The sequence below is a fragment of the Mchenga conophoros genome, linkage group LG10 (assembly GCF_057382185.1).
Source record: "Mchenga conophoros isolate Kocher_MC1m ecotype Shallow Benthic linkage group LG10, M_conophoros_male_GT1.1, whole genome shotgun sequence".
NCBI classification, from domain to species: domain Eukaryota; kingdom Metazoa; phylum Chordata; class Actinopteri; order Cichliformes; family Cichlidae; genus Mchenga; species Mchenga conophoros.
In genome coordinates, this window is record NC_140535.1 from 158,896 (window position 1) to 170,467 (window position 11,572).

The following is an 11,572-nucleotide window of genomic DNA, read 5'->3' on the forward strand; positions in this document are numbered from 1 at the left end:
ATAACATCCACTGGACTCAGGAAACGGCGGGGCGAATATTCAAGCATTGGTGCAGTGAATTGAAATTGGATTTTTAACTCCTATTGAGCCTAATATGGGGGATCGCCCTTCAGACTTTACTCGGGCTCACTGTAGGGAGAAACAGTCTTCCATCTTCTGTTTACAGTCTTTCATTAAGAGCAGCACCCTTGCTGGACTAAACTCTAATGCAATGAGGGGAAACCAGACTCAAAATCAGATACAACAGGGAGAACAGAATAGACTTATGCCACTAGTTACCACTTACTCGCGTTCTCATCCACCATTGCATCATCAACTCAAAACAAACTTTAAGAAATACACCTCTGGTTTGATACGACTCCAAGACTGCAGAGTGATTTCAGCCCACAGGAGGAACAAGAATCTGAGAGATATGCTCGTCAGGGCCAAGTTGCCAGAACAGATGAGACGTATAAGATCGGGGAAACCCAATCATTGGGCCTTTAAACCGAAACGGTTCTTGTATAATCCTTATGGGAAAATAGGGGCACCCATCTTACAGAGAATGTCCCTAAACACGAGCAACATTGTTTATTGCATCTGTTGCGAAGAATGTTGTCTACTCTATGTGGGTGAAACAGGTCAAACTCTGTTGGAGAGGTTAAAACAACATATTTACAATATTGAGAGGAATGGACTGGACACTCCACTAGTATTGCATTTCCAAATTCACACATTACAACATCTGAGTATAACGGGACTTCAAACCTGTGCGACATGGACGGAGGGCCAGAGGAGGAGATATGAGAGATTGTGGATTTCCAGACTGCGAACTCAACATCCACGGGGCCTGAACGCAGTCTGAATTGCTCCCTTTCAATTGTATTGACAATTATTGCTGCTTTGTGAGACTCTTGACATGACAATAAAAGCTGGAGAGGTACATGCTGGGGCAAAAAAAAGAATATTGTGTCTTCAATTGAATTTTTCTTCTTCTAATGAGAGTGATAATAGACTGGTTTGCCACAAGGGGTGAGACATGAGTGACAGTGACCAGGCAGCTGTTGCCAGTGCACCGGACTCACAACAGTGACTGTACAAGATCAATAGGCCCCTAACCTAACCTAGCCAGATGCCAGAAGCCTGGGCACCTCACCCTGTTTCACCTCTAATCATTCTGTCCCCAGAAAAGCCACTTGAGGGAGACATTTAGCTTTTGATCATGTATAAGCACCATGTAAGAGTAACCGAAGGGGGATTATCTTAGACCTCAACATAAAATCATGGATATGAACTTCTGTGTGTGGTGTTAACCCCTGGGAGCTCTAACTGGAATGTATAATGGAAGGAAACTGACTATAAGTGATGCCATTATTAAAGGAACAGGAAGCAAATAAACTTTACTTTTTTTTGGAAGGAGATACATACACACATGAATTTTTGTTATAGATTTAATTAAAAGGCAGCAAATAAGATAACATCTGGTACATGATAATGTACATATGAGTTGTATATGAAGTATGGAAAAAAGGAAAATAGAACCGCTTGTACCTGACTCTCCTGCCCTAAACCTAAAAAGGTTTTGGATTGGCCCTCCCTCCATGTCTCTGGCTTATTCCGACAGCACCATCAGAGGCTCTTTGATGTATGTGATACACTAATTTGAATCCTGCCAATTGTTTTTTGAAAATAAACTGGTGATTCTCCCTCCCCAGATCTGCTATCCTAACCCTAACCATTTCAATCCCTAACCCCTTTTGGTTTATTTCCCCTCCCATCCCACTCCCCTTTTCCTGAGGCTTTGGGGGCGGGACTTGGTCCCCACCCTCAAAACCTTAAATCATTGCATCTGTGCATCTCTCTCTGTGTATCCCTCTGAAGAAGCAGCATGTCCTGCGAAACGTAAGGGAGAAAAGACTGAATTGGGCCAAAACTTTAGACCTTAGCCCAGATTTCTAGCTTTAAGTTGCCAAATTTGGCTTTTGATTTTTATCTAAATGATTTTAATCCTATACAGTTAAATAAATTGGATTTTAAATATGTCAGTATGAGGCTCTTTATCTTGCCGGCCTGCAAATTTCTCTCAGCCTAACAGAGAAGAAAAACCATTCTGAAAACAAGTGGATCAGGACGAGAAGGAATATAAAAAAACTCTTTTTTGAACTTAAAAGAAAGCAATAGAGACTTCCTCCTTGTGGGATTATTCCAAGCACAAATGTGACTGTGAGTGGGAACTAACCTTTTCCATCTGAGGACAGATTTTCCACTCCAGGACTACAGAGGCCTAGAGGTTTCCATGCTTCTGGAAGAAGGCGGCTCAGGAACCCTTCAGACACATCCAGGTAGGCCTCCTACTGACTATGGCTTTTTCTAACAGGTCTGGAGCGGCCCACTTCAGCCGGACAGAGAGATTTGACACAGACACACAGACAAATACACACAATAGAAATAGGAACGGGAGGGAGCAGAGGGGGAGGGAAAAGAATAGAAATGGGATTCGATTTCCTAGACAAATTAAGCAATCTACTAATTATCAACCTCTGGATGTTCAAACTAGGCAGTTGACCAAACAATATTTTAAATTAATACAGGCAATTCATCATAAAGCAATCATAGACTCAGCTATTGCAAACAAAGATCCACCAAGAGGGATGGCAAAACAAGTGACTAAACTCACAAGTTTCATTAAACCAGCCTCACCTTCTGAGGAGGTTCAAAGGGCAGTAGAGAGAAACACTAAACAGTGGTTAGAGAACAACTTACTGGCGCTGCAAGAACATTATATTAATGTGATTACAAACTATGCCAACCTTGCCTTTAATGAAAATGCTCTTCGAATTGCAATTACTTGGGCAGGAAAAAGATACAAGGCCAGACTAACTCAATCTACTGTGGAAACTATACAGAACTTCTTCTCAGGGGAGGGAGAATCACTTGATGGGTCAGTGTATGCAGAATCATTCCCTGATAGGTCACTGGAGGGAAACTCAACATCAGACTTTGACATAGATAGTGAAGGAGATTTTCCACCATTACAAAGACCAGAACGAGAACATCACCGGTCCCTCTACCCTAAAGTGATAGTTGAGAAGCAGATTAGACCAACGGCTGCGGCCTTAGATGATAGAGGGAGGAACAGCCAGGGCCTAGATAGGGTCCAGCCACCCCTACGGGACTCTCAGTCCACTCCGTATGGAGAGGAATTAACAACAGACCCTCACATGAATGGGCCATTAGAGGTGACCCGTAACCGAACCCTCTCCCCTATAATACCAATATCCACAATCAAGGAAAACAATTTGGCTGCACCCACCCAGGTCCATTCAGGGACATGTGAAGCTGACAGTAGCCAAAAGAGGTCTGTCTCTCCGCCTCCCACCCTACAGCTTTCACGACAAGGAGCTGTGGAGGAGAGAGAACAACAACATAGGGAGACAGAAAATAGACCCCCCTTTTCAACATTTGATAGTGACTTTACAACAGATATGGGTAATCGGATCGAAACAGCTGGTAAACTTAATAAAAGCGAGGGCAATATAAGATCAAATAAACATCATCCGAGATTCACAAAACTTACTAATGTATCTCTTCACCAGCCTACACAGGTTAGAAGCAATGTGGTGGTTTCTCAGAATGACCCGGATTTACAAATCCATGGCCTTGACCAGGAGAGTGGCACTCACCATCATCTTCTCTCTCATTCTACTGCCACAGCAGTAAAATACAGGTTACAGACTGAAGGGAGTGCCGCTGTAATGGACACAGGAACAGGAGAGCGAGACACCGCTAAAAGAGTAACGGGAAATAACAACAACATGATGATGCAGGGCCCGGTCAAGGGCAATAATGCCGACTGTGGGACACAAACGACCTCATCTGACCCAAAAATTACTCTTGTTGCGGGCTCCCTAAATGTGTCAGCGGCAACCTTACATCAAAAACTAAACAACTCAAATCAAATGACTGAGAGAGAGAAAGACAAATATGTACATTTTCCAAATACCCACAAGGCCCGAAAAGGGAGAAAGATCATGGATTGGCAATTTAAATGTAACAAACCAATTTGGTTTCTGGGGGATTCTAACCTCTATCGTATGCCACCACATTGCTCAGGAGAGATTCAGATTGATAGTTATCCAGGCGCGTCGTTCTATCACTTTAATCAGATCTTGGAAAAAACCCCTCCGCATGCACTGGTGGAGCTGGTGGTGCTGTCGGTGGGTATTAATAATAGAGACCAGGACCCACATAAAACATCCATAAAACAACTTAGAATGCTCTACAGGAAGGCTCAGTCTGTTTTCCCTAATGCAAATATTTATTTCCCACTGATTAACTATTCGCACCTTCTACCTCAGGAGCAGAAATACAACTTAGACATTGTTAATGACTTCGCGTTGAAGCGTTTGCCTGTAATAAGCCGTATAGCCGAGGACCAATTCCATACGGTCACAGATAACATCCACTGGACTCAGGAAACGGCGGGGCGAATATTCAAGCATTGGTGCAGTGAATTGAAATTGGATTTTTAACTCCTATTGAGCCTAATATGGGGGATCGCCCTTCAGACTTTACTCGGGCTCACTGTAGGGAGAAACAGTCTTCCATCTTCTGTTTACAGTCTTTCATTAAGAGCAGCACCCTTGCTGGACTAAACTCTAATGCAATGAGGGGAAACCAGACTCAAAATCAGATACAACAGGGAGAACAGAATAGACTTATGCCACTAGTTACCACTTACTCGCGTTCTCATCCACCATTGCATCATCAACTCAAAACAAACTTTAAGAAATACACCTCTGGTTTGATACGACTCCAAGACTGCAGAGTGATTTCAGCCCACAGGAGGAACAAGAATCTGAGAGATATGCTCGTCAGGGCCAAGTTGCCAGAACAGATGAGACGTATAAGATCGGGGAAACCCAATCATTGGGCCTTTAAACCGAAACGGTTCTTGTATAATCCTTAAGGGAAAATAGGGGCACCCATCTTACAGAGAATGTCCCTAAACACGAGCAACATTGTTTATTGCATCTGTTGCGAAGAATGTTGTCTACTCTATGTGGGTGAAACAGGTCAAACTCTGTTGGAGAGGTTAAAACAACATATTTACAATATTGAGAGGAATGGACTGGACACTCCACTAGTATTGCATTTCCAAATTCACACATTACAACATCTGAGTATAACGGGACTTCAAACCTGTGCGACATGGACGGAGGGCCAGAGGAGGAGATATGAGAGATTGTGGATTTCCAGACTGCGAACTCAACATCCACGGGGCCTGAACGCAGTCTGAATTGCTCCCTTTCAATTGTATTGACAATTATTGCTGCTTTGTGAGACTCTTGACATGACAATAAAAGCTGGAGAGGTACATGCTGGGGCAAAAAAAAGAATATTGTGTCTTCAATTGAATTTTTCTTCTTCTAATGAGAGTGATAATAGACTGGTTTGCCACAAGGGGTGAGACATGAGTGACAGTGACCAGGCAGCTGTTGCCAGTGCACCGGACTCACAACAGTGACTGTACAAGATCAATAGGCCCCTAACCTAACCTAGCCAGATGCCAGAAGCCTGGGCACCTCACCCTGTTTCACCTCTAATCATTCTGTCCCCAGAAAAGCCACTTGAGGGAGACATTTAGCTTTTGATCATGTATAAGCACCATGTAAGAGTAACCGAAGGGGGATTATCTTAGACCTCAACATAAAATCATGGATATGAACTTCTGTGTGTGGTGTTAACCCCTGGGAGCTCTAACTGGAATGTATAATGGAAGGAAACTGACTATAAGTGATGCCATTATTAAAGGAACAGGAAGCAAATAAACTTTACTTTTTTTTGGAAGGAGATACATACACACATGAATTTTTGTTATAGATTTAATTAAAAGGCAGCAAATAAGATAACATCTGGTACATGATAATGTACATATGAGTTGTATATGAAGTATGGAAAAAAGGAAAATAGAACCGCTTGTACCTGACTCTCCTGCCCTAAACCTAAAAAGGTTTTGGATTGGCCCTCCCTCCATGTCTCTGGCTTATTCCGACAGCACCATCAGAGGCTCTTTGATGTATGTGATACACTAATTTGAATCCTGCCAATTGTTTTTTGAAAATAAACTGGTGATTCTCCCTCCCCAGATCTGCTATCCTAACCCTAACCATTTCAATCCCTAACCCCTTTTGGTTTATTTCCCCTCCCATCCCACTCCCCTTTTCCTGAGGCTTTGGGGGCGGGACTTGGTCCCCACCCTCAAAACCTTAAATCATTGCATCTGTGCATATCTCTCTCTGTGTATCCCTCTGAAGAAGCAGCATGTCCTGCGAAACGTAAGGGAGAAAAGACTGAATTGGGCCAAAACTTTAGACCTTAGCCCAGATTTCTAGCTTTAAGTTGCCAAATTTGGCTTTTGATTTTTATCTAAATGATTTTAATCCTATACAGTTAAATAAATTGGATTTTAAATATGTCAGTATGAGGCTCTTTATCTTGCCGGCCTGCAAATTTCTCTCAGCCTAACAGAGAAGAAAAACCATTCTGAAAACAAGTGGATCAGGACGAGAAGGAATATAAAAAAACTCTTTTTTGAACTTAAAAGAAAGCAATAGAGACTTCCTCCTTGTGGGATTATTCCAAGCACAAATGTGACTGTGAGTGGGAACTAACCTTTTCCATCTGAGGACAGATTTTCCACTCCAGGACTACAGAGGCCTAGAGGTTTCCATGCTTCTGGAAGAAGGCGGCTCAGGAACCCTTCAGACACATCCAGGTAGGCCTCCTACTGACTATGGCTTTTTCTAACAGGTCTGGAGCGGCCCACTTCAGCCGGACAGAGAGATTTGACACAGACACACAGACAAATACACACAATAGAAATAGGAACGGGAGGGAGCAGAGGGGGAGGGAAAAGAATAGAAATGGGATTCGATTTCCTAGACAAATTAAGCAATCTACTAATTATCAACCTCTGGATGTTCAAACTAGGCAGTTGACCAAACAATATTTTAAATTAATACAGGCAATTCATCATAAAGCAATCATAGACTCAGCTATTGCAAACAAAGATCCACCAAGAGGGATGGCAAAACAAGTGACTAAACTCACAAGTTTCATTAAACCAGCCTCACCTTCTGAGGAGGTTCAAAGGGCAGTAGAGAGAAACACTAAACAGTGGTTAGAGAACAACTTACTGGCGCTGCAAGAACATTATATTAATGTGATTACAAACTATGCCAACCTTGCCTTTAATGAAAATGCTCTTCGAATTGCAATTACTTGGGCAGGAAAAAGATACAAGGCCAGACTAACTCAATCTACTGTGGAAACTATACAGAACTTCTTCTCAGGGGAGGGAGAATCACTTGATGGGTCAGTGTATGCAGAATCATTCCCTGATAGGTCACTGGAGGGAAACTCAACATCAGACTTTGACATAGATAGTGAAGGAGATTTTCCACCATTACAAAGACCAGAACGAGAACATCACCGGTCCCTCTACCCTAAAGTGATAGTTGAGAAGCAGATTAGACCAACGGCTGCGGCCTTAGATGATAGAGGGAGGAACAGCCAGGGCCTAGATAGGGTCCAGCCACCCCTACGGGACTCTCAGTCCACTCCGTATGGAGAGGAATTAACAACAGACCCTCACATGAATGGGCCATTAGAGGTGACCCGTAACCGAACCCTCTCCCCTATAATACCAATATCCACAATCAAGGAAAACAATTTGGCTGCACCCACCCAGGTCCATTCAGGGACATGTGAAGCTGACAGTAGCCAAAAGAGGTCTGTCTCTCCGCCTCCCACCCTACAGCTTTCACGACAAGGAGCTGTGGAGGAGAGAGAACAACAACATAGGGAGACAGAAAATAGACCCCCCTTTTCAACATTTGATAGTGACTTTACAACAGATATGGGTAATCGGATCGAAACAGCTGGTAAACTTAATAAAAGCGAGGGCAATATAAGATCAAATAAACATCATCCGAGATTCACAAAACTTACTAATGTATCTCTTCACCAGCCTACACAGGTTAGAAGCAATGTGGTGGTTTCTCAGAATGACCCGGATTTACAAATCCATGGCCTTGACCAGGAGAGTGGCACTCACCATCATCTTCTCTCTCATTCTACTGCCACAGCAGTAAAATACAGGTTACAGACTGAAGGGAGTGCCGCTGTAATGGACACAGGAACAGGAGAGCGAGACACCGCTAAAAGAGTAACGGGAAATAACAACAACATGATGATGCAGGGCCCGGTCAAGGGCAATAATGCCGACTGTGGGACACAAACGACCTCATCTGACCCAAAAATTACTCTTGTTGCGGGCTCCCTAAATGTGTCAGCGGCAACCTTACATCAAAAACTAAACAACTCAAATCAAATGACTGAGAGAGAGAAAGACAAATATGTACATTTTCCAAATACCCACAAGGCCCGAAAAGGGAGAAAGATCATGGATTGGCAATTTAAATGTAACAAACCAATTTGGTTTCTGGGGGATTCTAACCTCTATCGTATGCCACCACATTGCTCAGGAGAGATTCAGATTGATAGTTATCCAGGCGCGTCGTTCTATCACTTTAATCAGATCTTGGAAAAAACCCCTCCGCATGCACTGGTGGAGCTGGTGGTGCTGTCGGTGGGTATTAATAATAGAGACCAGGACCCACATAAAACATCCATAAAACAACTTAGAATGCTCTACAGGAAGGCTCAGTCTGTTTTCCCTAATGCAAATATTTATTTCCCACTGATTAACTATTCGCACCTTCTACCTCAGGAGCAGAAATACAACTTAGACATTGTTAATGACTTCGCGTTGAAGCGTTTGCCTGTAATAAGCCGTATAGCCGAGGACCAATTCCATACGGTCACAGATAACATCCACTGGACTCAGGAAACGGCGGGGCGAATATTCAAGCATTGGTGCAGTGAATTGAAATTGGATTTTTAACTCCTATTGAGCCTAATATGGGGGATCGCCCTTCAGACTTTACTCGGGCTCACTGTAGGGAGAAACAGTCTTCCATCTTCTGTTTACAGTCTTTCATTAAGAGCAGCACCCTTGCTGGACTAAACTCTAATGCAATGAGGGGAAACCAGACTCAAAATCAGATACAACAGGGAGAACAGAATAGACTTATGCCACTAGTTACCACTTACTCGCGTTCTCATCCACCATTGCATCATCAACTCAAAACAAATTTTAAGAAATACACCTCTGGTTTGATACGACTCCAAGACTGCAGAGTGATTTCAGCCCACAGGAGGAACAAGAATCTGAGAGATATGCTCGTCAGGGCCAAGTTGCCAGAACAGATGAGACGTATAAGATCGGGGAAACCCAATCATTGGGCCTTTAAACCGAAACGGTTCTTGTATAATCCTTATGGGAAAATAGGGGCACCCATCTTACAGAGAATGTCCCTAAACACGAGCAACATTGTTTATTGCATCTGTTGCGAAGAATGTTGTCTACTCTATGTGGGTGAAACAGGTCAAACTCTGTTGGAGAGGTTAAAACAACATATTTACAATATTGAGAGGAATGGACTGGACACTCCACTAGTATTGCATTTCCAAATTCACACATTACAACATCTGAGTATAACGGGACTTCAAACCTGTGCGACATGGACGGAGGGCCAGAGGAGGAGATATGAGAGATTGTGGATTTCCAGACTGCGAACTCAACATCCACGGGGCCTGAACGCAGTCTGAATTGCTCCCTTTCAATTGTATTGACAATTATTGCTGCTTTGTGAGACTCTTGACATGACAATAAAAGCTGGAGAGGTACATGCTGGGGCAAAAAAAAGAATATTGTGTCTTCAATTGAATTTTTCTTCTTCTAATGAGAGTGATAATAGACTGGTTTGCCACAAGGGGTGAGACATGAGTGACAGTGACCAGGCAGCTGTTGCCAGTGCACCGGACTCACAACAGTGACTGTACAAGATCAATAGGCCCCTAACCTAACCTAGCCAGATGCCAGAAGCCTGGGCACCTCACCCTGTTTCACCTCTAATCATTCTGTCCCCAGAAAAGCCACTTGAGGGAGACATTTAGCTTTTGATCATGTATAAGCACCATGTAAGAGTAACCGAAGGGGGATTATCTTAGACCTCAACATAAAATCATGGATATGAACTTCTGTGTGTGGTGTTAACCCCTGGGAGCTCTAACTGGAATGTATAATGGAAGGAAACTGACTATAAGTGATGCCATTATTAAAGGAACAGGAAGCAAATAAACTTTACTTTTTTTTGGAAGGAGATACATACACACATGAATTTTTGTTATAGATTTAATTAAAAGGCAGCAAATAAGATAACATCTGGTACATGATAATGTACATATGAGTTGTATATGAAGTATGGAAAAAAGGAAAATAGAACCGCTTGTACCTGACTCTCCTGCCCTAAACCTAAAAAGGTTTTGGATTGGCCCTCCCTCCATGTCTCTGGCTTATTCCGACAGCACCATCAGAGGCTCTTTGATGTATGTGATACACTAATTTGAATCCTGCCAATTGTTTTTTGAAAATAAACTGGTGATTCTCCCTCCCCAGATCTGCTATCCTAACCCTAACCATTTCAATCCCTAACCCCTTTTGGTTTATTTCCCCTCCCATCCCACTCCCCTTTTCCTGAGGCTTTGGGGGCGGGACTTGGTCCCCACCCTCAAAACCTTAAATCATTGCATCTGTGCATCTCTCTCTGTGTATCCCTCTGAAGAAGCAGCATGTCCTGCGAAACGTAAGGGAGAAAAGACTGAATTGGGCCAAAACTTTAGACCTTAGCCCAGATTTCTAGCTTTAAGTTGCCAAATTTGGCTTTTGATTTTTATCTAAATGATTTTAATCCTATACAGTTAAATAAATTGGATTTTAAATATGTCAGTATGAGGCTCTTTATCTTGCCGGCCTGCAAATTTCTCTCAGCCTAACAGAGAAGAAAAACCATTCTGAAAACAAGTGGATCAGGACGAGAAGGAATATAAAAAAACTCTTTTTTGAACTTAAAAGAAAGCAATAGAGACTTCCTCCTTGTGGGATTATTCCAAGCACAAATGTGACTGTGAGTGGGAACTAACCTTTTCCATCTGAGGACAGATTTTCCACTCCAGGACTACAGAGGCCTAGAGGTTTCCATGCTTCTGGAAGAAGGCGGCTCAGGAACCCTTCAGACACATCCAGGTAGGCCTCCTACTGACTATGGCTTTTTCTAACAGGTCTGGAGCGGCCCACTTCAGCCGGACAGAGAGATTTGACACAGACACACAGACAAATACACACAATAGAAATAGGAACGGGAGGGAGCAGAGGGGGAGGGAAAAGAATAGAAATGGGATTCGATTTCCTAGACAAATTAAGCAATCTACTAATTATCAACCTCTGGATGTTCAAACTAGGCAGTTGACCAAACAATATTTTAAATTAATACAGGCAATTCATCATAAAGCAATCATAGACTCAGCTATTGCAAACAAAGATCCACCAAGAGGGATGGCAAAACAAGTGACTAAACTCACAAGTTTCATTAAACCAGCCTCACCTTCTGAGGAGGTTCAAAGGGCA